General features: G+C 44.6%; 1 protein-coding gene across 1 annotated transcript in view; it reads left to right on the plus strand.

Moving 5' to 3' along the window:
- Positions 1-20,512: 20,512 nt before the first annotated feature.
- FBLN2 (fibulin 2) overlaps positions 20,513-26,133 on the plus strand; it is a 111,597-nt gene continuing 105,976 nt past the window's right edge. Inside the window, exon 1 of the mRNA XM_038185839.2 lies at positions 20,513-20,644. The gene's annotated coding sequence lies outside the window, so the exon portion shown is untranslated. The remainder of the gene's footprint in view (positions 20,645-26,133) is intronic.

Genomic DNA, 26,133 nt, shown 5'->3' on the forward strand with positions numbered 1-26,133 from the left:
AAATCCTGATGCTCAATGGCCACGCTCTTCCCAATTCAGTTGTGAAACAAACTTGCTTTTTTTGATGATAAATGTCTCTTGCAGGGAGGATGGATAGGCTTTGGTTAAACACCACCTCCAAGTACAAGTCTGCTGGAGCTACCTCAAAGGAGTCATTTTAATTTGGATCTTATCTCCCTCATCTCAGCGGTCTCTGCCAACCTCTTCTTTCAGTCCTTTCAAAAATTGCTGTTTTGGCTCTGAACTTGCTAATAATTGAGAGAATCTGAGATACGATAGAAACATTGCCCACATTCAAGGTATTATCTTAGCTGTTGTGAAGATGATGAATCCCTAGCCTGTGCCCAGGAAGAGGAAAGTGAGCACAGGCAGCAGAGGAGAGCTGCCCTCTGAATTATTCACAGCTCTTCAGTGCCCACCTGAGGCCTCAGGATAAGCTAGATCCTTGTGTACATTTACCTTTTCTGTTTGGTTTTGGTTTTTATCCGAGGAGAAGACTGAACTATTCAAACAGAAACGTGGGCTTAATGACGTCATAAGAGCTTATCAAATCCAGGGTAATGCCCGCAGCTGATTATTTGTCCCTCCTGGATTGATTTCTTTTGCTGCTGTTATTCATGATTAAGGGACTGAATTTACAGATATGCTTGTCTTTGAGGAATGGCTGAACTTCAAAAACATGTTTGTTGCTTGTGTCCTACAAAGGGTGGTGTGTGTTTGGGCAAGAGCCGTCACTGGGCCCTGTGTCCCTTTGTTATTTCTTTGCCTCACGCCCAGCCTGGCCTGGCCTCAGCTGGGCCTCGTGTTAGTAGGCCGATGTGGGGAGGTGAGGGCAGGCTGGGGCTGGACACTAGAGAAGAAGACAGAGATCTCAGCCTCCTCATGTGGGGTCGTGGAGGAGCCCTGCTGCTGGGGCTGCCACAGGCGGCATGTCCCCATGTCTCCCACCACCTGCACTGTGTTGCTCGCCCCTGTGGGATAATCCTGCAGGCTACTCTCGCAGTCTCAGGTGACAGAGACCTGCACAGTGCAGAAAGAAGATAAAGTTCATCTGGAGGCTTTGTGGAATGGAGACTTCTACTTTTTTTTGCCTTTTTTTTTTTTTTTTTTCCTAATTTTACCTCAAATTGGTTCAAGGAGCGGTTCTAATATGAGTGGTTCTTGAATGGATTACTTAAAATGGAGTCATAGACCAGATCAAAAGGGCTTTACTAGTACCATTATTAGTTAGAAAAATGAATCAAATGCAACTGCAGAGAAACAGTTTTTAAAAAAAAGAGAAAAGAAGAAAAAAAATAGGGGGTTGTGGGCTTGATAAGAAAAACAAAACAACAATCCACGAACAAACCCTCAAGGTGGAAGCATTTAGTTACAATCCATGCAAGAGAAATGCTGGGAGATGTCTTCTGATGTTTCCATCTGGTCTTGCAACTGAAAAGCCCCAAGCCCCCGCATGTGGCTTCCAGCAGAGCTGTGCACTCGCTGCCATGCAGCTGCTGGGACAGGGCTTCGTGCCTGATCCTGGGGCTTGTGCGTGCCCCTTGTCTGCATGTGCTTGTGGTAGGAATCAGTGCCTGTAAACTATCTCCTTGTGGTGATAATGATCTAGGTACAATTCTGTATGTGCGAGACTCTTTTTCAGCTCAGCACCTACATGTTGAGCTGTGTACATATTTTACTTTTGTATTCCTGGCTTAAATTTTCCTTTCTGTGGTGTTTTCTGAGACCTGATGCTGCAGACCTTGCTCAAACTGATAATTTTGAGTAGGACACATGATGGGACTTGTAAATAGAATTTTCTGTATGGCAGGGCAATTGTTTTAAATGTTTATTAAAAAAAAAAAAAAAAAAAAAAAAAAAAAAGTTGTCTGTGGTGTGCATTAAAAATGCAAGGATTTAAAGGGTTTTAGCATATCACATCACAATTTGATCTAGGTAGCAGGCATTTTTGTATCGTACTGCTTCTGGAAACCACATTGAACATCATTTGTTTGTGGTAAATACATCCATGTTGGACATGCGGAGCCGAGCCATGCTGGTGCAGCCCCTTTGCTGCAGGCACAGCCCCCTGTTCCCGGGGAACTGGCTTTGTTTGTGTTACATCGGTAGCACTTCTTATGCTTCATGTTGATAGAGTTGTCTTGGTCTCCCACCACACAAGGTCCTGAGCATCCTCCTCTGCCTTTTCCAGGTCTCCTCTAGGGCTTAGCCAAGGGGAAAGGGACTTGGAGTAGCAGCAGGGAAATGCAATACAGGGAATGTTGCAGCTCCGGGAGGGAAGAGCTGAGCTTGCTCCCAGAGCCACAGCAGCCCCCCTCTGCAGCCATCAACGAGGGGGTAATTTAATCAGTTTTCTGAGGGGCATTAAGCTTTAGCTCAGAGTTTCAGGTTTTTTCAAGGAAATCTCTCTCCCTGTGAGAGTGACCCTGAGGTCAGCTTCCTGTTAGCACAAAGAGTAATAGGAAAATGATTTCCAGTGTTCACCTTCTATGGTTATGATAAATTAAGTGATGAAATCCAAGAAAAGCACTTATAAAAGATGTTGTCCTGCACTTTGAGAAAGAAATGCTGAAACAAATTCCTGAACTTATTAATTGGTTGTAGGGCTGAGGGAGGAGACGTGTGGATGGATGTGGAGGATGTGCATGCAAGTGGAGGAGACATCAAGGTATCTTTAGAATGACCAGGATTAAATGTTACTTCTATGAAAAACTTTCTTTATACTGAAATTAGATATATTAATATCCCCAATGGTTTGAAGCAAGTAAATGACTCACTGCATTGGAGGGTATTTACTCACTAAGTTTCTTTAGATAAATCCCCCTGATGCCTACGTTATCTGACACTTTTTATTTTTCTATATTTAACAGGAACCAAAGTACAAGCCTTTACTCTGGGAACCATTGCCAAGGAGATGATTATTCATTAACTATGGGTAAGGAAAAATGGGCTTATAAACATTTCAGATCTCTGGGGGGAGTCTCTATGTTAATTTCCTGTCAAATTCCTCTTGGTATTCTGTGTAAGCATTACTCCAAATTAATAATGCAAAATAACTAGAAAGTAGCAGAAACCCCGAGGAGAACATTGCATTATTTTAAGCCAGAATGGGTTTAATTGATATTGTTTGATGCATCCATTGCCCCTGAAATCTGCTGAACAATTCCTGGTGCAGGTACCTGAGAAATTGTTTCACTGTAATTTGTATAGAAACTATAACTAAAGGACATTTTATCTCTCAATTAGAATTGGTAGAATAGTAATTGCTAATAGGGTGTTTGATTAATTTTCACCATCATCATTGAATATGTTTCTTATGAATAAATGCCTTCATTAATAAATCAGTTTTGTAGAAAATAAATTATTTGGGATCCTTCCCTCCATCAGTCACGGAATTAATTGTTCTTAAATATTGCTATTCATTAAGCCAGCTGCATTCTATTAGGAAAAAGATATGAACCATAGTTCAGGGAAAGACTCTATTTATTGTTTTTATTTTTTTAATCCACAGGGAAGGCTTCTCTATATCAAAGTGTTTTTATTATTATTATTATTATTATTTTTTTTTTAATAGATGTCTTTCAACCTGGAAGCCCTGCACTGTGAGTGCAGTTTGTGGAAACCAGCAGGGCTCTGGGGATGAACAAGTGTGTGTGTCTGGAGCCCAGCACTGTAGCGCGCTGGGTCTCGTCCCCAGTGAGAGGGAGGTGAGGGATGTTGACACCAGCCAGGGCTTTGCATTGGCTTAGTGGTCTAAAATAAGTGCTTTGCTCTACGGGGACATTTTAAAGTGCCTTCAAGTGCAGCAGAACTTGAACACATCCTTTTCTGTGGGAGGATCGTGGGAACTTGGGCTATTCAGAAATATGGGAGGGCTGGTGCTGTGTCCTTGTCCATCCTGGGGCTAGATTTCATCTTCCTCTTATATTTCAAATTCCTGATAGTAACTGTACAAATTAGTGACTATTTAGCAATAAGGGACAAAAGCAATTCCCCCTCATTGCTTAAAATCTTGGAAGAATGACTCGTACTAGCAGTAGGTTGACAGTATCTGCCAAGGACTGAGACGCATTGTAATTTTTTTTCCCCACAGTTAAGCAGGTTCACATTTGAATATTTCACAGTCTCCTCTAAATTTTGCACCTAACCTCTTAAAAAGAAGTCAATGTCATTTTTTTTTAACAGTAGTAATTCTCTTTTAATTTCAAGAATCTGTTCCTTCATTTTTACTCCTGTGACTAATTGTTCATCCATTTCTTGTTAATAAATGCCAGTTAGTGTGGTTGGTGGGAGGAATTAATGGAAACTATGAATTGTGTCACATCTGTTGATTCTTCACTTTGCAGCCCATCTGGTAGACAAAATTCCTTGGTGCAATGTTTCAAGAGATGGGAATGTCCCCGTTCCAGACAGCACCATGACCACTTCAAAGGTATGCAAGGGGTGAGCAGGACTTACTGCCCTGAGCTGCTGCAATACACCGCGGGAGAGCACCGGGGCTCACCAGCAGTGTAGGCAGGATGTGGTGGTGAGGTCAGGTACGAAAAGGGACAGATACCATTCGTGAAGTCAAATGCTTTTGGTTTACTGCAATCTCCATTCAGTTCAGTTAGGTAACTTAAGCAGAGGTGATTGAAAAGAAGTAATAGCCTAACTAAAGAACAAAACCTTGTATCTTATACCTAGGATGGCCCCTTAATTAGCAGGGGTGGGGGTGAGTTGAGCTTCGTCCCTGAGTTGTGTTTCCATGTGCACTGACTGGTTGCTGCAGCAGTTCCCTGGCAGCTCCGAGTGTCCCCGCAGCCAAAACAGGGAATCCTGTCTTGGTCTTCTAATGTTTATTAAAACATTGCTACAGCTCCCTGGGCACTGGCAAAATAAGTTCTTGCTGATGCCCCCTGTTTCAGTGGGAGCTGCTGGGAATGAACCTTGCCTTCCAGGCTGTCTTCATAAGCCTAACTGACAGTTAGAAACAACCTGGCTGTGGATTAGTTTTTTAAGATGGATGGTTGTTCAGGCTCTAAACACTTTCCCTTGTGCTCCCTTGCAAAAGCAGGGAGTGCTGCTGCAGCTGAGGAGCAGCACCCAGCAGTCAGGTCTCTGGAGGGTGCAGGGTTGTGTGGCTGGAGGAGGTAAAAGAAATTAAAAGTAAAGAAAGGCCCAAACGACTCTTGTCTATGAAAAGCTGTCTTGGGATCTCTAATACCACTCACAGCTATATGGGATGCTGGCTGCATGGACTTCCAGCTTTGTAGCACAAAATTGAAGTAGAAGCCTTGAAGGCATTTCATGAGCTACTAACTCAAAAGGAAGTGTATAACTTTTTTTAATCATCAAGGTTTTTCTCTTACATGTTTCTCATCCCCTAGGTACAATATGTTTAATATAAAACTAGACAGGAACATGGAGTGTTGCCCAAAGGTGGTAGTTAGTGATGACCACAGTCCTGTGCTCTGGCAGGTGTCTTTTTGTCCCCAGGGATTTGGAGGTTAGGCTGGTACACGTGTACACAATAGGCTCTTACAAACTGTCCTGCTGTGGTATTGGAACATGAAGTATCACTAGCCATGCGTTAATTTTTTAATGTACTTTCTACACAATTACATTCTATGAAGTATTTTTGTTATATCTCATTTGGATTGCTGTAATCATTCAATGAACATACTGAGGAAATTCTATTTATAATGGCCTTAAAAATTTAGGGAGACTACACTTTCTAGTGGATCCTAACATAATATTACATATGAGAGACATGAATCCCATCATTATGTCACTGTTACTGATCAGTAACAAAATCAACGGGACTATTTTTTTTATTAAAAAAAAGAAAAAAAGTCTATGTTGCATCTGTGTCTCAGGAATATCAAATAACATTTCATAAACAGACAGTTTTATTTATGTGTTTATCTTGCGTTTATCACTGCTGTTTTGTGACCTTTATTTGAATTGACATATCAGTGGAAAGAGCAATCAGCCACGCTGAAAGAGCTGATAGTTCTCTTTACCTGCCTACCTTAGAGAGGACACAGTTATTAGGTGCTTCACGAGGAGCTTAGGATATGTGATTATTATTTTCTTCACTCAGTTTTTTATAAGTGAAAAGGTTTCACTTATAAAAAGTGAGTGTTTCTCCCAAGTTTAACAAATCAGAATCAAAATTTTGATTGCTGGGAGAAAGTAAGGAAACCCCATTCTGTCATCTCTGAAGGTGTTCGCTGTGCAAAGAGCGCTGTAATCCAGGGACAACTTGTGAATGTGGGAGAGAAAGCAACCACCTAACTATGAATATGTAGTTGGCTGGCATGAAATTTCTTTGAGGACTGGAAGATGTTAAAAAAGTATCTGCTGAATAAAAAGAAATCAATTAAAAACAAAGCCCTTCAGTTGTATAGAATGCAGTGAAACTGCATTGCCCTCACTTTTTGAGGGGCAGGGAGGTTTAGGAGGCATCGCTTCTGCGGCATCCAAACTGTACTGCATGCTTCCATTTGTGTCTTCTAGAAGATGTGGGGGGAAAAGAAAGAAGTCTGCAAGATATTGTGGGTTATGCTGTCCTGAGAACTGCTGTAACAATAGTGTGACACAGACCTTCACCACCACTCCTGCTTCCCTCCTCTGCAGCAAGTGAACACATCCCTTGCCTTGTGGACTCGGCATGACCTCTGCTCCTTAGAAGCTGGGAGGCTGAATTTCAGACAAGTGCTGTCGGTCTGCTGCAGTCTTCTTTTTTGGGTAATGTCTAAAAAAGGACCTTGCTGACATGTTAATTTGATGAAAACTCTTAGACGAGTTTCCCAGGCAACAAGGAAACGGTTGTGCTGATTTCCAGTCACTGAAGACAAACCAGATATTTAATGGATGACTAAAACCGAACAAATATTTTAAATTCGTAAATACCACCGAGAAGAAAATAATTATGTAAAGTAAAAAGGCAAATTAGCATAAAATTAAGGAAAGAGGAAATTTACATTTCGTATCAGAAACATATTCACAGACTGACATATTGGGCTGTGACTAAAACTGATCAAAAGTCAGCACTTCCACTGCAGGGGAGGCAGCACAGCTCGAAATTCTTTTTTAGCGCAATTAACAGTTTTTTTTCTATTTCTGCATAGGCAGGAAAATACCAGAGACACCCAAAACATTCCATTTTGAAAACTGTGAAGGAAGACAGTACTTGTTGGGACCAGGACAGAGCTCTCATTGAAATACAGCACTGATGCTTCTCAGTCAAGGGTTCCTGCTTGCCCTGACCTGTCCGTGGGAATTAGGGCTCAGAAGTGATGGGGGACCGAAGCTGGCCGTGCAGGAGGCTGCAGCAGCCACAGCTCAGGATCAGTCCATAACACATGGCTGCCCCAGAGCCCAGGGAGCTGGGAAGTCACGGATGCAAATGTGTCTGTGTAGCAAAGCTGTCTTGAGGAGCGAGAAAAGCCTGAGGTCCCTCCCACCAAGCTTCATAGGTGAACTGGTGGCAGAATGGAGTTCTGGCTGCAGTTTATCCAGACAGGTAAATTTTTTACAAAGTGGATTGGTTTTGACAGAGAAGTCACTTTTGGACTAAAAAAGAAAAATGAGATAAAGAATTTGTTGGGGATCTCTGTCAGGTCCTTGCCCATGGTCCTGCTGAAGATAACAGGGGAGGCTGAGGGTTCAGATCAGCAGCACAGGGAGCGTGCTGACGGAGGAGAGAACTGTGGACTCATACAGAGATACTGCAGCAAACCCCCAGAGGCAGAGGCGTACACTTTTCACTGAGCCCTGCTCTGAGGGGGACTTCAGGAAGCTGGCTATTTGAATTGCCCACGTGGCTGAGCACCAAGCGCTGCTTTCCTGCAGGAAGAAGATGGGTTCGATGGCTTTTCCTCACCAAACTTTGTCACACCTGGGTGTGCAGCTCTCTTTGAGGCTTGCTGCTGGTTTTGACTGACTGCTAAGCTTTGTTGAAACAGCATCGTTAAAAATATAGCTGTCTCAGATTTCAAGTAGATGATATGCTGGATTAGTTGTTACGTGCCAACATTTGATAGCTGCTAGTATGGGAACTTGGAAGAGAAGCTAGAGATATACCCTCAGCCCCATTGTAGTGTTGCATTAAATGGACTCTTGATAATTTTTTCAGAGTGAATAAAAGTGGGAGGAAAACTGGCTTGCCAAGAGGAATAGTTGGCAATTAATGAAAAATAGCTTTGCTCTTTGTAGACTTCACAGATGCAGGGATGGGACAAACATTTTTTTGGTCCTGATTCAGCAGGTTCACGGGGGTCACGCAATTCACAGCGCACAGCATCAGCCTGACCTGCAGAGCACCATCCACTTGAGAGCCACGGAGCCGCAGGAAAGCCTTTGATCTCTGCGTGCTCCTGCCAGTTGGCCACTGCTGTGTCAGAAATGCCTCTGTTGTTAGTGGGGAATGGGAATGTGAGGAAGAATTTCAGAGCATGCTGAATGCAAAGCCTCAGCTGTCTCCTGCCTCCAGAAGCCGATGTGGCTCCAGAACCAGCTGTATGGTAAATCTTTCTGTAGCCACCTCGTTCCCCCAGACGTCACCCTCCTCCTAGATCCCCTTTCCAATATACCACTTGAAAAAATAAGCAGAAACAAACCCAAAGACCTCAGTCAAGTTGTGTTAAACCTTTTGCAGCCACAAAACATTTCCTCTGGCTGCCTGAACCCCAAGGGGACACTTGTAATTTATATGGCTGGGCTGGTGGCTTCACCACCAGCAGTGACAGTGGCGAGCGTGTCCTCCTAGTGCTGCCCAGGATGAAGGCTGGCTTGCAAGGATGGCCCTCAAGCAATCAACCTGCAACAAGAAAAACACAAGAAGGTGCCTGAGATTTGCCAGGAGGTGTAGGGCCAAGCACCACGTGTGCCCAAAGCACGTCTGAGAGGGGCTTGCTTGCAGTATTTCTGTCGGGGGCCCCACAGAAAGCCAGGAGCGCTGCTGGCAGCTGAGCACTGTCCCACGGCGTGCCAGGGAAGGTCTGATCCCGAGAGAGTGGTGAGGAAAGGGAAGTGCAAAGCACAGCTCACGAGGCTGCAGGTCTGATGAGGTCCCAGCACCCCACGCAGGATGGAAGCCTGAAGGCAAAAGAAGGAGCCCTGGCCTTTTCTGAAGCTGTGAGTATTGTGGTCAAATGCAACTGCTAATAAATACCCTTAATAGGGAGGAATGGCAAATGTCTTTTTTTTAATCTGAGTTGTTATTTGCTAAACCAACTTCAGTGCTAAATTGGTCTTTTGAAACTCTGTGACCGGCTGGACAAAAGGGTTGACAAGAGAGCCACTGCTGCCACTTGGCAAAATAACATTGGTATTTACAGTAACGTAGAAAATATTCTTACAGGTGTGGGTGAGAGGGGGGTTGTGCCTTTGAACCTCACCGCAGCAGGAGCTGCACAGCCCCGCAGGTGCTGGAGATTTCCACGCTGACACCAGAAGAAGATGTGAATGGCTGGATGGGCTTAACTGCAAAGAGGAGCACCCATGGCTAAAATTTTTGCCTATGGAGAGCAGCTCTGTAGCACAGCCACCCGTGTCTCCATGCTGAGTTCCTGCTTAACAAATCTGTTGGTGTCCAAGTGAAAGGTACATGGCAGGAGTGTGTGTCTTAGGTGATGCAACAAGTACCACATCTTTCATCTTTCCTATGCAGAGGTCTTTAGCCTGTCAAGTCATCAGGGTTTTGGGTACCAGCAAAGACTTCTTTTTTTTTTTTTTTTTTCTTTTTCCAATAAGGTTGGCATTAACCATGAAGCCTAAAGAAAAAATATATATATATATATCCAATTCTAGGTTTACGGTTGACTGAAATTTCTTTCTATTGCACAGTAGTATGGTGAGCTGCACTGGGATAGAGATGGAGCAATTTTTCATTTAGCTCTCTAGGAGCAGAATAAGCAACATATATTTTTCACATCACATAAGGTTTTATGTGAAATGTTGATGTGGTTATGTCTGTCTGTCAAGATTACAACAGCAGCTTCAGCATTTTTTGGACGCACCAACTTAAAATACAACTGTTTTCTGATTTGTCATTTTTGTCTTAGCACAAGGGATGGGTAATTTTGTTTCCCACCTCAGGAATCTATGCAACTCATCTCCCCGTTTATGAATACACTGAGGTATGATTTTCATACATATGTACTCGAAACCACCATCATATCAAGTGGTCATCTTATGGGAGCAATATCATCAGCTGATATACTGAATTCATATTTTTATGTTTTTTTATAGTAATTTTTATTCCGTACAAGGTACAAATCCTGAACTTACTTTCCTGTATACTTTCTATTGTGATACAGAAAGGAACTTTTTGCTCTGGAGTTTAAATTCAGTTTACAAAACTCTTCCTACTTCAACCAGCACTGCCAAGCAAAATATTTGCTGATGTACTGCTCTGACAGCCTGGCAGTTGGAGCAGAGTAGGTGCTAGCAGAGCTGCAGCATTTACCTTTGTAAAGGGTAAAGGGTTTGGCACAGGATTGCATATACAAAATGTCTTGCAGTCAGGTGGAGGCAGACCAGAGGGTCGAGAAGAGAGGGCTGAAGATCAGGGCAGTAAATGGCCAAGAGACTTGCTGCATTTAACTTGGTTAGTAATAGAGAAAGGAAAAATCAAAACGCAGGTCAGCATGCCACAGGTACAATCCCAGGGGAGTGGGGCAAAGGCTGTGTGGCTGGGACCAAAGCAGGGACACAAGGGAACTGAATGAAGCCTCTGGTTTTGCTCTGTTAAAACTTCTGCCTTTTACCCAGTTCAAATAACAGCGGAGAATCTAACAGTGACTCGGCAAATCTACTGAAATCATCTGAACTGTGCCTAGAAACAGTTGACAGTTCTTTCTTCCTTGCTGATAAACCCATGTTAAAAAAATATTTAGGATTACTTAAAACGCTGCCTAGTTTTCAAAGGTGGAAATTGAGTGAAGGCCCAACTTCAGTCAGTGCTGCTTGCCCTGCCCTCTCCTCTCGTCCCTCCGAGCTGCTGAGCACAAAGAGCTTCAGGAGGCAGAGCTCTGCATGGTTTTCATTAGGCAGAAGGGTTAAGTGAGTTTTTTCTGCAATTTTTACTGCTAGAGTTTGACAAGGAAGGAGTCCAGCTTGCCTTTCAGATCCCCGATTTGGTTTTGTAGTCTTAGCAATAAATTTAAAAGAAAAAAAAATAAAAAATCACCCTGTGAACTGTGCACACATTATCATTTCCCATGGATTTCCAGATCATTATGAAACCCCACCAGGCCAGCCTCCCACCATCAAGCTGCAGAGTGGAATTACACTGGAAAAATGAGGTTGGGCAGGCGAGCACCGCACTGCGGAGCAGCACCGAGGGCTGGTGGCTGGTCCTGCCCTAACCTGGGGCTCCTCAGCCAGCTTGTGTGGCCATCACCACCAGTTCTGCCACTGAGCAGTGTCAGATAGACCAGCCTAAAGAACTGCAAGAAAAAAAAATACATAGAACATTGCTAATACCTCTCAAAAGACCCAAATCTGTCCATTCTTCTTGAAAATATGCGTGCCAAGTTCATGCAGACACTGCTGCTGTCCTCACCGCAAAATTTAGCAACTGTCAGTGATGGCTGTGAGGGGAAAGAGGCTTGCAGCTGAACTGGAGGGTGATCGGTTAGTGGCTGTCTCTGCGGTAACTTGTGCTAAGTAATATTTCTCTTTTTTTCCTGGTTTCTACAACAAAGAAAGCATGTCAGGCTTCTGAAGCATCTTCTGCTGTTCTCCTGGTAAGAGACTTCAGGTTTTACAGAATTTGCATGTGTTGTTACCACAACCACATTAATGTTCTGGTGAGAGGCACTGCACAGCTGACAAACTCTATTGAGTGAGGCAGCCTAATGAAAATTATCTTAAAAAAAATCAACCAGCAGAAGCAAGACAAAACATGCAATTCATTAAGTAACACCATATGATCGTCTGAGTTCCAAAAGCTCTCCAACTCCAAAAAAGTGCAGATTAGGAGGAGGCTGTTAGTTAAAAGAAATCCTGTGGCTGACAAGACAAGAAAGCAGGGCTGCTAGCTGTCAGGCGGCGCGGGGAGAGCCTGGAGGCACCGCTGCAGAAGTGGTGCGAGCAGGCTGGCGCGCAGCTTCCCGTTGGGCTGTGTGGGGAAAAGCTCCTCTGCAAATTCAGAATTAATGCAAAGGGCTTGTTCAAGTGCGTTTCAGAAACCCCACAGCCTCCAGCAAGGTGCCTGTTATGGATGTGTCCTCCACGTTGCCTCCCCTGCACCTCCGGAGAGGCCGGGAGGGCTGGGGGCAGCCGCTGCTTCCAGGCGGGCAGCTGCCTCCGAGGGCTACCAGTCGCTTCCAGCACTCTGTGGGTAGTTAGGGAAATTAGGTGCTTGGAAAAACTCAATAATATGAAAGTATACTGGAACATTTCTTGGATCGGCCTGCTGCATTACTCATGCATCATTAATTCTCAAAATATTAAGGGAACATTTCTTAGTATTGGGCCCTAGTCCGTTAAAGAGACACCAAGCAGCTTGGGCTGAGCCACGATGCCGCGTGTGCCCACGGGAGGGCAGGTAGGAAACCAAGGCCGGGGTAGGGAAGACTTGTTGGACTTGAACTCAGGGAGAGCTTTGGGTTTTCTGGTATGCGCCGTGGCGTGTACATGTTTTATTAGTCCAGGACTGCAAGATCTCATTGTTAATGCTCGTATTGCTTAACTTTTATGTAGGCTTTTCTGTTGTCACAGCAGACCCATTTCAGCTCTGTTCGGCATTCCTTGAATAACTAAAACCACTGCTAACTTTGCCTGCGAGTCTGAGTTTGAAGAGAATGCAGCCTCAGTGCTCGTGGTATTGGGACTGCAGCTGCATTCATTAGCTCCATTTTTTAGTTTCTGCCATTCCAGCAGATCCTCCTCTTTTCCAGGCTTAAAGCTGCCCTGGCATTTTCTCTGCATTCATTACCGCCGTGCCAGCAGCACAAACAACGTTTTGGGCGAGCCTTGTTTCCCCTCTGTTCTCTGCTGGCATCCAATTGCCGTACCTGCTGCCTGACGCTATCCCCCGTGCTTTAAGGTCGCCTGTTCAGATGGAGCATGCAGGTGGCAGGAAGGATGATGGGCGCAGGCAGCGGCTGCTCTGAGCTCAGCGAGGCTCCCGAGCAGTCCCTGGAGGTCTGCGTGTGTGGCCGAGGCAGCGGCACCCCGTGCCCAGCAGCACTTGGTGCTTCAGCACAGTCCAAGCTGTGGGAATACCAGCTGGAGGCTGCAGCTGCCCTTCCAGTGCTTTCCAAACCTCCGTTCTGCTGCTCCTGAGCTCCACGGGGTGACTTGGCTGTCGGGGTGACCCTTGTGACACAAAGTGACTTACTGCAGCTAGCTCCCACAGCATTTCTGTGTATGAGCAGTGTACTGTTCGTGGCTTTCTCCAGGAATGACTCTTATGGATGGTTTGTGGGTAGCGAGACCCCATTTAAAACTACAGCTCAAGATGTACGCGGAAGGCTACAAGAATGACAGGGGCTATGTCCAGCTAGAGGATACGGATAGTGCCGAACAACGCAATGCCCAGGATGGAGGAGACCTGCGGTGCGTGTCCTGCTGCGCCCCTGTGAAGGGTGGGTGGCTTCTGCCCCTTTGGATGTGACCATTGATTTATGCAAACCCCAAAGCCCTCTAAAGAAATGCTCACATTTCTGCTTTATCTTCCAGAGCTAAACAGAAATTACTCTCTCAGCATCCCCCTAATTTCCATGGGACTGCTCAGCAGGGGTCGGACACAAACTTCTAACCCAAACTCCCCGAGCTCTGATGGGGCCTCTGCGTTGGAAGAGGCAGAAGCAGGAGGGAGCACGGAGCAGGATGGATAAACCAGGCAGTCCCTGGGCCCCGGGGACATTCATTCTGCTGCAGAGTGAATTTCCCTCTAAGAGTTTATCAGCTTCACTTTCTCTTGCATACAGAGGGGTTTATCTTGGAAAGGTTGTTTTTTGTTCTTTTATTTATTTATTTATTTATTTATTTATTTATTTATTTTTGGGTGGAATTATTATAAATATTCGTGCTGGCTATACACGGAAATTTGAAATGAGACGTATTTGCTTTTGGAAGCTGATTATTCTTTGTCACGGAACTGACTTCTTGAAACAAAAACATTTTCCTATTTAATCCTTCTCATATTATTTCTCTTTCTGCAGCATGCAAAGTAGTTCTGCACAGAAATTAGGCTCTTGTGTACAATGCAAAAGGTAGATTTTAAATAAGAATTTATTTTTTGAGTGGCCATGAGATGGAATTTGGTAAGGTGAGCTCTGGGATGTGTTGGGAAGCACAATGAAGGCAGGTGAAGAGGGTGGCTGATGTTCAGCAAGCCCTAACATCAGGGGCCTTACGGGAGCTTCAGAACAAGCCCCCTGTCCCCACAACCTTCTCGGTCTTTAAGGCTTGTCAATGTTGATGGAGCAATGGAAAGATAAAGCGAGGGACTTTTAAATGAAATTTGAAGAGGGGAACGCTGTTCCATAACGCTTGACAAGCTGGAAATTCAATTGCGGTATTTTTCAACAATTTTCTCATCTCTGGCATGCCAGGTGGGTGTTAATACTTTCATGTTGCTACCACCGCTGGGAGTCGGGATGAAGAAAAACCTCAGCATGGCACCGGGCTCTGCCAGCAGCCCACAGGTGTGAGGGACTGCGGGCACCGTACGGTGCAGGACCCTGGCTGGCAGGGATCCTGTGGTCCCACACCAGCCCATGTCAGTCAGTCACCCCTGGTGGGAGAACACAGGAAAGAGAAACACGAACAGCACGGGAAGCACTAACGTAAGTGTTTTACAAGGGAGGTAAAAAAATGCTTCATTATTTTTATCAATTAGATGGGAGTGGAAAGTAAGATGTACTCAGGGTGTTTCTGCAAGAATCTAGCAGGGCTGAGGTTGTGAACTGCTGGGCTTGATACTGCACTAATACATGGAAAGTGATAAATTTCCTAGACGTGTGAGCTCAGCTCGGAGTGTTAACTAGCTGCTGTACTATTTCCTTAGCACAGACAGCTACTCCCTTTTTCTAGGTAGCTTTTCCATGCAGCACTCCATTTCCCACCTTCTCTCTGAGGGGCTCAGAGGCTGTTGAACATCTCCAAGCACATGTTTCTTTTCAGTGTCCCAGGAGTTGGGCCTCAGTTCTCTAATAATTTTAAATAAATATATATAAATTATATATATGGATATATTTTTCCTTCAGAGATGAGAAAAGGTAAAAGATGTCATATTTTGACACTGTACAGGGTTAGAGGGAAGTTCCCAATGAACTCAGCCAGGGGATTAAGAGACTTGCACAGATTTCTAAGGAAAATTGTGAGGGATCTGAAATGCAAGCTAGAGGTGGCCATCGGTCCTACATAACAACTGCCCCAACTGTCAGGCTAAGGACTCCCAGCACTGATGGTGGGTGCTTCTCCTCTCTGGCATTTTGCCTGGTCACTCAAGCAGGGCACATGCTCTCACTGTCTGGTTGCAGAAAGAATACTTCATATGCTTGTAACTCTGTGGGTCTGTATGGACCCAAGACAGCCCACGTGAACCACAGATGCTTGGAGACTACGAGTTCCTCAGTCGGTCTCATGAAATATTTCCAGCTGTCCCTGTTGGCCTTCCCTCTCCAAAGCCTCTGCTTAGCAGAAAGATACCACCACACCTTACCTGAAAAGGGAAAAGTCAAGGTGAATGTCATTCATGAAGGTATTTAGCTAGGATCAGGGAATTAGTAATCAGGTTAGCCATGACATGGAAAATTTTGAATATAAACATAGTTCACCTAGCCCCCTGCTGCAGTTAAAAGCTAAAAAAGTGCCAGCAAGTGGATGAAGAATAAATAAGCTCACCATTAAGCTAATGAGACCCATATGCTTTTATAGTCAAATAAAAATGAGCTAAATGTACTGAAGAGCCAAGAAGCAGATGAATGAACCACAACAGATATCCTAAAATCATGTTTAAAATGCAAATATTGATATTTCTCACACACTTCTTTCGTTTATGTAAATCACACCTAAATAAGGCATCTGATAGAAGAAAACATATTTTTGCCTTTGAGCTTGTACTTGAATGAATGCAGCAAGCTCAACTTGAGAGAATACCTACAGGCTGCTACAGTTACTGAAGACTGCAGACAGTTGGGAGTCACAAATGAGATTTGCCATCTTGTTGGAAGCTGAGCCTGAAAGTAATTTATATCCAAATCTACACAAATTCATCTGAGAATCTTTTCCTTAAAAATGCAAACCACACACTTTTTTTTTTTTTTTTTTTTTTTTTTTCCTGGTATGAAACTGCAAATGAAGGGTTTGAGGAATCCAGAAATAGTTTTAGTCAGAAAGCACTTTAGCACCAGAGAAATTATTCTCTTCCTTTTCTTTTGTTTCCAGGCACTTACACAGAAGAAGAAAAAATAAAAGAAAAGAGAAGTCAAACCCCAGTTTTTATGAGCTTGATGTTACTTTTACTGAAAAGCTGTATCTCCAGGGAAAATTGTGGTTCCCTTGCTAAAGGTTTGGGCTGCTTACTGCTGCACTGTTGCTGGTCTAGCTGCTGCTGTCACCAGCAGTTATTGCTTTGCAGGTCTGACAGATTAGCACATCTTTCTCCATCAGTGATGTCATTTAATTGGGCACGTTACATCTTATAAATACTGCTGGCTGAGGGCTATGCATTTCAGGCTTCTCTCCAGGGAAAATGGTGCCCAAATTCCTCTCCTCCCTTTTGAAGGTGCCACTTTGAATCAATGAAGATACCAACTTGATTTGTGAGGGACAAACCAGCCTTCCTGCCTCTTACCCCAGATCAGACTTCTCACCTTACCACAACAGGCTGTTCTGGCTGAGATGCGAGGACAGAGCTCGTGGTTATGCTGAGTTTGGTCATTATAGCCTGTGCTCCTGGGTGACAGTGGTTACTATTTGGAGCAAAGTGACTGAATGGTGAATTTGGGTCCATTCCAAAAGGAGACAGGGGAAGAAGCTCTGTGTGGTGGTGGCTGTGTGGGCTGAGGAAAAGGGCTCTTGGTGAATGAGATAGTCATGGACTTGTGTAATGGATGTCATCTTCCCTAGTGATACTGCTGATTGGTCTGGGAATTAGCATTAATCTAGTGTCAGATAGTTTTCTTGTGACACCCTCAGATACCATGATGGACATGTAATGCACCAGGCACGTATCGCATGCCTGGGTCATACACACAAGTATGTGACACTAAATAATTCTTGGCTGAATGACCGTCAGATGCACTTTCTTATCTGCTTTTCTTTTCATATATATTTCTTGCCTTTTTCTGATACTCTTATTATTCTGACATCTCTTTTAGGGAAGAGAAAGAAAAAATACACACTTCCTGTGTTTACCTGCCTTCTCTGATTTTCCCCTCCTTGGATAGTATGGATTTCAATAACTAATCAGGATAATGCTCTGTTTTGCATGTCTGGGTTAGTGCAAATATTCTTTACCCAGCTGCAGCAGAGCATTGAGCTGCAGCACTGAGTCAATATGTTGAAACTGCCCATGCAGTTTCATGTAAGGCACTTAAAAATGCCTAAGAATTGCCTTGGAAAATGTTCCATCGCCAGAACTTTACTTGCCTTATCACTGTCATGGTAATTCTCATTAGGCTGACTTCCTTTTAAACTGTCTTCCCAAAAGCCAAAAAGCTGTGTATGTTCATCACTTTTACTTTAATTAATATTGAACCCTGAGGTGGAAGGCTTAAATAACCAGCAGGTGCCTTCCCATCAGAAACATACACTATACCAGTCCAAGCAGTGTGTCCATATTTGATGCACAGAGGCAAAAAATGACACTTGAGGGTTCTAACCAAGGATAGATTTTCACAAAACACAGTTTTAAACTTGTAGCTCAAAATTTTCTTTTTTTTTCTGTACCTTGAAGTATGAACGTAGACCTTTGAACTATGAACATTGAACTATGAAATAACAAGAACTGAACCCAGAAAAGAGATAGTGAGTGGTGATGTACTGAGCTAGGCTAGTTAATGCCAGCTGAGGATTTGGCTTTCAGCTTCTATGTATTATCTGCTTACACAAGTGGTTGTTTTATAGCTGGTCTGGGTTATTTTTGTTTGTTCGTTTCTTAACATTTGTTACAGGATGAAACTGCATGGCAACATCTTCAACTAGAAGCCTGTCAGAGCCTGCTGACAAAGGTTTGGTTGTGGTCCGCGTTACACCCATAACATCACTGAAACATAACCTAACATTTCTGACTGAGGAGAGTGCCCTGAGTGTAACGCAAGGGCTGATTACGTGACACTCCTCCTCTAGCTGAAACATGGCACTGTCATGTGCTGACATCAGCTGCCAGACTGTTACAAGCCATAATGACAACTTCCCTCATACCTGACTGTAAATGCATCAGTAGATCCAAACTGTAGCTCTTGTCTTGCTCACCAGATGAAAGGAAGTCATTCTCCTCCAGATTGACGGAGTTAAAATGGGAATGCCATTCCTGATTCACCATGACTAAAGCAAAGCCTTATTTTATGATTCAACTTCGAGGAGAATATCTGTATTTTCCTGTTTCTTTGCAGTAACCAAAAAGGTTCAGTTTGGGAGATCACACTAGCCATCCTCATGAGGTGTACCATATGCTTTAGTCTTTTTTAATTACTGTAGCCTTTACGATCTCAGATAAATGTCATACTTAGTGCTTTGCTTTACAATTAAGTCTTTCCTGCAGGGAGATCTAAAAAATCTCTTTCCCTCATCATATGTGAAGTGTAAAGGAGAATTGCAAATTTACATTATTATGGGCAAACAACAGCTCTGTTTAGAAAACAAACTCTAAACTACTATTATATCAAGATGCTTTTCAGTAACGCTGTGTTGATGCCACATAACAAATGCAGGAGATAAGACGTTCTTTTTATAGCAGTGTCTCACAAAGACAAAGCACTGGTTTATTTCTTGAAGGTAGAGGTCTACTTAAATAAAAAAAGACAACATAAACTCAGGTCTCCATGCATTTTTAAGATATCTGTATTAAGGTCTAACCATGAATTTACATGTCAGGCAGACTTTCGGTAACCAGTGAAGAACTCGAATCTATTCACAGTTTTCTCCCACTTCTCAAACCCACACGCACTTTGCACAGAGTTCTTTGCGCACAGATCTCTTGCATTAAAATAAATAATAAAAAAAAAGTAAATAACATCTTGCAAGCTTAAATTTAGCCCTGCCAAGCTGCTTGCGGAGACAGTTGAAGTTCTACTGGAAAACTTCTAATTGCGAGGCAGCACCTCGGTGCAGGGACAGAAGCGTGACCTCCTGCACCACAGGGCCTGGTGCTGAAGGGTCTCCAAGCGGTTCCCAGGCCCTAGTGAAACATCGCAGCTCCCTGTGAGAAGCAGAAGGGATCATCACCTCGGGGTGAAATTCAACAGCAGTGTGCTGAGAGGCAAGCTGCAAGCGCCTGTGGCTGGAGGGTCATGGCTGCCTCGCAGCAGGCCGTGCTCCCCCTGCTCCGGTTATTTTACAGAGCTGGAGCTGTAAGTGCAGCTCATTTCTCTTGGGAGACATCATCTTCCCAGTCATCTTCCCTGTCTGAAACTTCCCCCCATAGCTGGAGGCTGGCAGCTTCTGGCAGATGCTCCTCTCCTCAGTCAGCCCTACAATGCCTTCCCTTCATTCATTTTCTTTTCATTAATTAGTTCCCTGTTCTCCTACTCCAACCTGAAGTACTTCACAGTGGGCACCTCACTCCCGTCACCCCACAGAAACCCGAGTGAATCTCAAGTTCCCATCTTTGCCTGGGGCAGGCACCCAGGGTCACATCTCCTTATCCACAGCATTGAAACTGGGGGAGAACCAGATCCTTCTCCTTGCTCTGGTGGCAGAAGCTGACACAGGCTGGGCTCCAAGGTGGACTCCAGGTTTTTCGCTCTCCTCTCCAATTGACAGATCTCATCTTAAACTTACATATACACACATATGAGTGTATACATATACATATATTCCCTCTGTGATCTTTTCTTTTCCCATTCCTGTGAAGGTGCATGGCTTACTCTGGAGACCACCGGAGCAGGTTCTGCGGACAGCTGGGGATCTGCCCACTGCTGCCTGAAAACTTCTTCAGAGCAGCACTTCCCAGAAACCACAGTATGCTGAGGAGACAGACCCATCTGCTGCAGGTCACAACATCACTGTAGGTTTTTTTTTTCTTTTTTTTCTTTTTTTTTCCAATGGCTGTAAAACTAACGGGCCGCATTTCATTCTCTCTGGCATTGTTAAGGAGAAACAGGGATATCCCTAAATAGTTTACATCTGTGTTCTGAATCCTGAAGAAAGCACACAGCCAAATTTCAGGAGAAAAACTGGAGACAGCTGTGAAGGGGGCGTTGCTGCTGTCTGTTTTATGGGGTCATCTATTCCCTTCCGTGGTAACAGAAGAACCATGTCCAGGGCAATCATGAGTTGGTCTTTGGGTACAAATTAACCAGGGCCTCATAGCATTAGGGCCTTGTTACTTCCCTACCCAACAGCATTCATAAATTCAGGAAAGAAGTATGTTCTGTCAAAGGAATGCATGTTGTATGGACCCAGCTCCAAAGCTGCAGTTTCAGCTAAGGTGGAAAAAAAAAAGGAAAGAGCTCAGCTGGATTTTCCATAGCAGGTAACATTGGGACTACTTTTTAACTTTTAACTGAGATGATTTTGTTTGAACTAGGTGTATTTGTGCAGGATGACATCTCCAAATAGTCCCCATGGGTCTCATGAGATAGTTTTGCTAAGAACTTGGCTAGCTGTGTGTCTGTGCTGCCCAACAACAGGGATGTTTTGCCTCAGTAGATGATAACTTTCACATGTTGTTAGAGATCCATCATGGTAGAAGTCAGTACTAACCGGCTCACATGGCCCTCAGCTTTCCAAGATTTAATCATCGGGTCTCTAGGCTGATTCAAGTTTTTATTAGCTCCACACCTTATCCAATTTGGGAAGCCTCTAATATGAGGCCTTGTTCCTGGCTGGAGGAGGAGCATGGTCTGCCAGCACTCGGTGACAGTTGCCTGTGTCCGCACAGAAGTCACAACATGATTTTACTTGTTGCTTTGGATCATTTGCATATTAAAACAAGGGAGAAAAGCAGAAGTGACAATTGTATGCTTAAATAACAGCAGGTTAGTTCCTAACCCAAATAGTTGATTTTAATATAACACTAATTTTCTGAGGAGAAGGTGTCGAAAACCAGAGGCTGATGGTTTTTCTAGAGAATAGCTTTGGGGAAAAAAAAAAAACAACAGACAAGTACTCCGGTGATGCCTACAGCAGCCTGGTGGGATCATGAGGCAGCAGTAAAACCAGCAGGCTGTGCCACATCTGCTGCTGTATTCATGTGCTGCCGGGGGGCAGAGCCAGGTGCTGTGGCACGGCTCAGCCAGCGTCATGGCTGTACTCACACCTGAGCTAGGGCAGCCTCAGCTGCTTAAATGGTAATGGCTTGCAACAGCCACTGAAACGTGTTATAGCAAGGAATTGTCTATCATGCTCCTTCAGGAGAGCAGTGCAAACAGCAAGTGGTGCCCGGGGTAATGCTGAGGGAACAGCTATCTGGGCAGTTTATTTGTATAGCAGGTATACAAGTCCTTAGGAATCCAGGATGGTATTAACGTGAAGAGCCTGGTTTCTTGGTCAGCATACAAATGTTTGTATTGGATTTAGCCACCAGAGGAAAACCATGATCTTTGTGAACTTACAAGGATTTACATGCTTCTTTATCAGAGAGGACCATGGAGTATTTGGCATACCATGGAGAGTACACAATCGCAGAGGCTCCTCCTGCTCACACAGGCAGTAGCCTTGGCCTGTGTGGGCTCAGCTGCGGCCCCCGTGAGGTGTGGGGTCTCTGCCTTGTCCTGGTGGGCCTCTGTGACTGGGGTTATGCCAAAATCCTCACAAAAACTTGGGTGCTGGTTAGGACAGGCTCCTGTGTGCAACTCGTACGGGAGGACTAAGCAAGGCCTGCTGTGTGGAGCAGCTGAGACAAAGCAACAGCTCCAGTCAACAATGGGAAGTGACACAAAGTGCTGCTGGGATTTGAGATCGTAATGGAGGCTTGAACAGCATTTCCCTCTTTATTTGTGAGCACTAAAGATGAGACAGAGGTGCTTTTGTCTGTGATTCTGCCTGGTTTTGAAGGCCTGTGTGTTTCTGGCAGTTTTCTGATAACTCAGGGCGAGGGAAAAGTTGGGGGGGCAACTCCAAATAGCAAAGCAGAAAGTTGGGAAACAATAAAATGGTACTTCACATGCAATGAAACACAGAAATATCAGATGGAAGTACTGCCTTGTTTTGGGGATGAGGACACAATCTTCCCATGGTTGTTAATGGAGAGAGTGATTGGGACCTAGCTGGAAGTGTTCAGGCATACAATTAAATATCAACAAAATTCATTTATAATTTGGAAAGGAAAGAAGGGGATCCTGCATAGGCTGGTGCATATAAAAAGCATACAGATAACTAATGTTGTGGAGATGGGAGTGAACCCCAAATTTTACAAGAGCAGAAATACGAATGTATGAGAACATGCCTGCAGGGCTGTGTGTGCCATAGCATATGCTGGTTTTGGAAAAATTTTGTCTTGTGGGCACTGTACATGTGGGCAAAGACACTTGACTCCAGCAGCAGCAGCTCCTTCTGATGGTGGCAGGAGATAGATCTGTGCCCACCTTGGCAAATGGAAGAACTGTTAATTTGAAGGTGGTTGTGCAAATGTCAGTCAGCAAGCTGCTGGGAGCAGAAATATTAGTGTGAAGGGAAAAGCTCCTGGTAGTAGAAGATGAACAGGTAAAATTCAACAATTGGGAAGTAAGTAAACTAAACATGTAAGTAAAGGAATGACAGAAGATGCAATTTACTAAAAGCCTGGCAAGTCCTCACTTGCACTAAAGGGCAGGGGATTGGAAAAAAGCTCACACAGTGTTGAGGGAGAGCTAAAAGCTAGCTGCACTGTCTGCCTGGGGCTGACTGCGTGCCCCTGCAGCCTCTCCAATTTCATCCCTTCTCCTCCGCTGGAAGGTGGGGGTGCATCCCCCCAGCTCGGACTGTTGCCTTTCCTCCTGGCTTCACAGTGGCTGCTGAGGGCACGGAGATGGGGCAGACTCCTCCCTCAGGAGAGCTCTGCCCTGAGCTCAGGTCTTGGCCGGACCATGAGAGGCGATGGTCCCAGGCAGCCCAACGGGCACTTTGCTGCCTGTGTTTCCTTTGCCCTCAGTCCCTCAGCTGGGGTTACTGCCTGCCAGTTGCTCAGTTGATGCTCTTTGGAAGTTACCTGATGTTTAATTCCTCCTGTGCTCTGAATTGCTCTTGACTGTGCCACCTATTTGCCCTGTTAGTAAGTGCTCCCAAGTAAATGACCGTCTTGCAATATTAATTTGTTCCACACACCAACGTGGGACAAAACCACAAGGGGACTCCAGGCTTTGAAAAACGAAGTGGCTCTACAAGAAAAGCAATTCAGAGCATGTACAGCCTCAGAGGGTGTTTTGGCCCTGCTCACTATTCAGCTGCTGGACTTCTCCACAGTTACTTTCTTCTTCCAACCTGTAGCCACCCGGGCTTTCACACTGGCTGCCCTCCTGCATCCTACCTAGTGCTATATCCAGCAAGGCTGGGTGCAGTGCTGACAGATCTCTGCACCCACGGAGAGACCCGCTGACGCTAGCAGAGTTGGATGTGGGTGCAGAAACCCACATAAAAGGAGCCCACACAGAAAGAGCCCACAGGCTCTGGGTCCTAGTTGGCAACCTTCAGTATTTGTGATGTTCTGCTGACATTTCAGTGCTGTTACCCCTTCTAAATTAAGAGCATGCTGCAGAATCCAAATACAAAGCACCACTCGGAGGGTAACATCACACAATGCAACATGCTGGTGGTCATTCTTATCATGGGTTTTGTTTAGTTTACAGCCTGCATGTAATTTGCTGCAGCAAATCCGAAGTGGATTTTAACAGTCTGCATTAGTCAGTTCATCCACCACCAAAAGAGATAAAGCTGCATCTGTTTTCCACAAACTTTCAAGGTCATTACTGACACACTTTCAAAAAAGAAAACAACAAAGAGGAGTTCATTGTTTCAATTGCATCCTCGACTTCCTCACTGTCAAAATGTTCAGGTACAGAAAACCCTATGAGAGGAACTGGGATTGCCAGAAGGAAATGGGAGAGGCCAGCATGAGTGAGCAGGGAAAATTAAACTCTGCCTGCTCTCTGCACACATGTATGAGTGTCAGATTTGAGCCAGTACTGAGTAATCAGAAATCAGTCCAAACTGACCTGTGTTGGACATGCTGAGCTGGGGCTTCTCAGGAACTTTATCACACGTGATGACAATGAAGGTAACAACCCCTGGAAGGGGCCATGCCATACCTGCCTATGGGATGAAGGAAGAGGCTGACCTTGGCAGAGGATTTGTCCTGGTAGCATCCGTGGTCCAAAAGCTGATTAATTAGGTGACATTTGCTGGTGTCAGAGTGCTGACTTTGGACAGGGGCTCTGCACCCTGCGGAGCAGTAACTGCAGACATGCTTTCTTCTGAAAGGGTGCTAGCAGGACAAGCAGTCATGTCTGCCATGAGATCCATGCTTTCTTTTATTTATTTATTGATGGTGAAGTCTGAGAACAAGGAGTAGTTTCAAGACAGGTTCCAAGATAAAGATTGTTTTCCTACCATTTGTCTTGAAGAGCCTTTTTTTATTTGGTTTGGGTACAACTCTCAGATACTTTCATTAATCTGAAAGAATGGCTCATTGAATGCTGCTTATAAGTGCTCGTGGTTTGTCAGTACATTAAATTAACAGCAAGTCACTGTAGGGCACAGTTGCTCTTCACTTGAAGAATTATGCTCTACGGTTTCACATGTGCAACTTTATTTCCTCCAAGGGCACTGAATGGGTATAGCAGAGTAGTGAATTTGGCCAAATACCTGCAGAAAAACTGGCTGATGAGAAAGAAAGGGGGATGCTGTTTTCCTCCTAAACTCTTTGGGTAGCTAATGCTCACATCACATCTTCTAGTAAACTGTTCCTTCAGCATTCCCCTGCTAGGAGTTCAACCATACAACCATGGCAAATCTTTGTAAGCCCTGGCGATCAGAAATCCCCAGAACAGCATGAGCTTTTCTCCTCTGGGATGGTAGAGCAGACGCACATTGTAATTGATTTGTTTGGATTGGGATGGTTTTAAATTGTGCAATTTTCCTTTCCTTTGAAATGTGTTAGAATATTGACACTCTGGTATTTCAAAGCAGCCACGTCCACTAAAAGCTATTTCTATGTGACCTGCATGTTTCGTGTGCTTCCCAGCTGTACACTGCAATAACAGGCATGCTGCTGGATGGCCTGACTTTGGTCAAGAAGGCATTGTTTTCTGTTGCTTTGTGACATCTTCCCAAATTCTGAAAAAAACGTGGTTGGATGAGAACATGTGAGAAAATATTTCAGTCTGGGTCTGCCCACACTTGACAATTGTTCGGCTCTGTTCTGTGGTTATTCAGCCAAAGTAGTAATGCTTTAAAGTGGGAATGCTACAGCCACGTGGAAGAGATAGTCACGGAACAGATGTGGGGAAAACAGTTCCTACAATCTGCAGTGGCAGGAAGAAAGGGGCAGAGGATGCTGGTGATGTGGTTCCCACTGGTCTGCAATTAGGTAAATCATTGCTTAGGCCTTTTTTTTTTTTTTTTTTGTCTGGGATTCAATAATGCCACACCTTCTTTCCCCTGATTTGATTCCTCTTCTTTGGAGCTTTCATTTGGGAAAGCTCCCGCTGCTTGTTAGCGGGTCGAGCTCTGTAGGCTCAGCGACAGCATACAGAGAGGTTTCCCTGGGGGCCTGGGTTTCCTGCCCGTCTTGTGGAGGAGAGACTGCAACACCAGCTCTCTGCCCTGTGGTGCCCTGTGCAGGGCTCAGAGTTTGAGGATTGCTGAAGATGTGAAAAATGGGTGAATGCAAGTCCAAAAGGACATTTTTCCGCCCTGAGTCAGACTTCCAAAGCGTGAGTTCAGCTTTCCAAAGCTAGTCCCTGGGTGGGTATGTGCAAATCCCCCCAATGAGGGCCGCTCTGTATCCTGTGTGGATTCACACGGCCTGCCTTACCCTTTCAGTCC

Source organism: Anas platyrhynchos, chromosome 13 (assembly GCF_047663525.1).
Source record: "Anas platyrhynchos isolate ZD024472 breed Pekin duck chromosome 13, IASCAAS_PekinDuck_T2T, whole genome shotgun sequence".
Classification (NCBI taxonomy): Eukaryota; Metazoa; Chordata; class Aves; order Anseriformes; family Anatidae; genus Anas; species Anas platyrhynchos.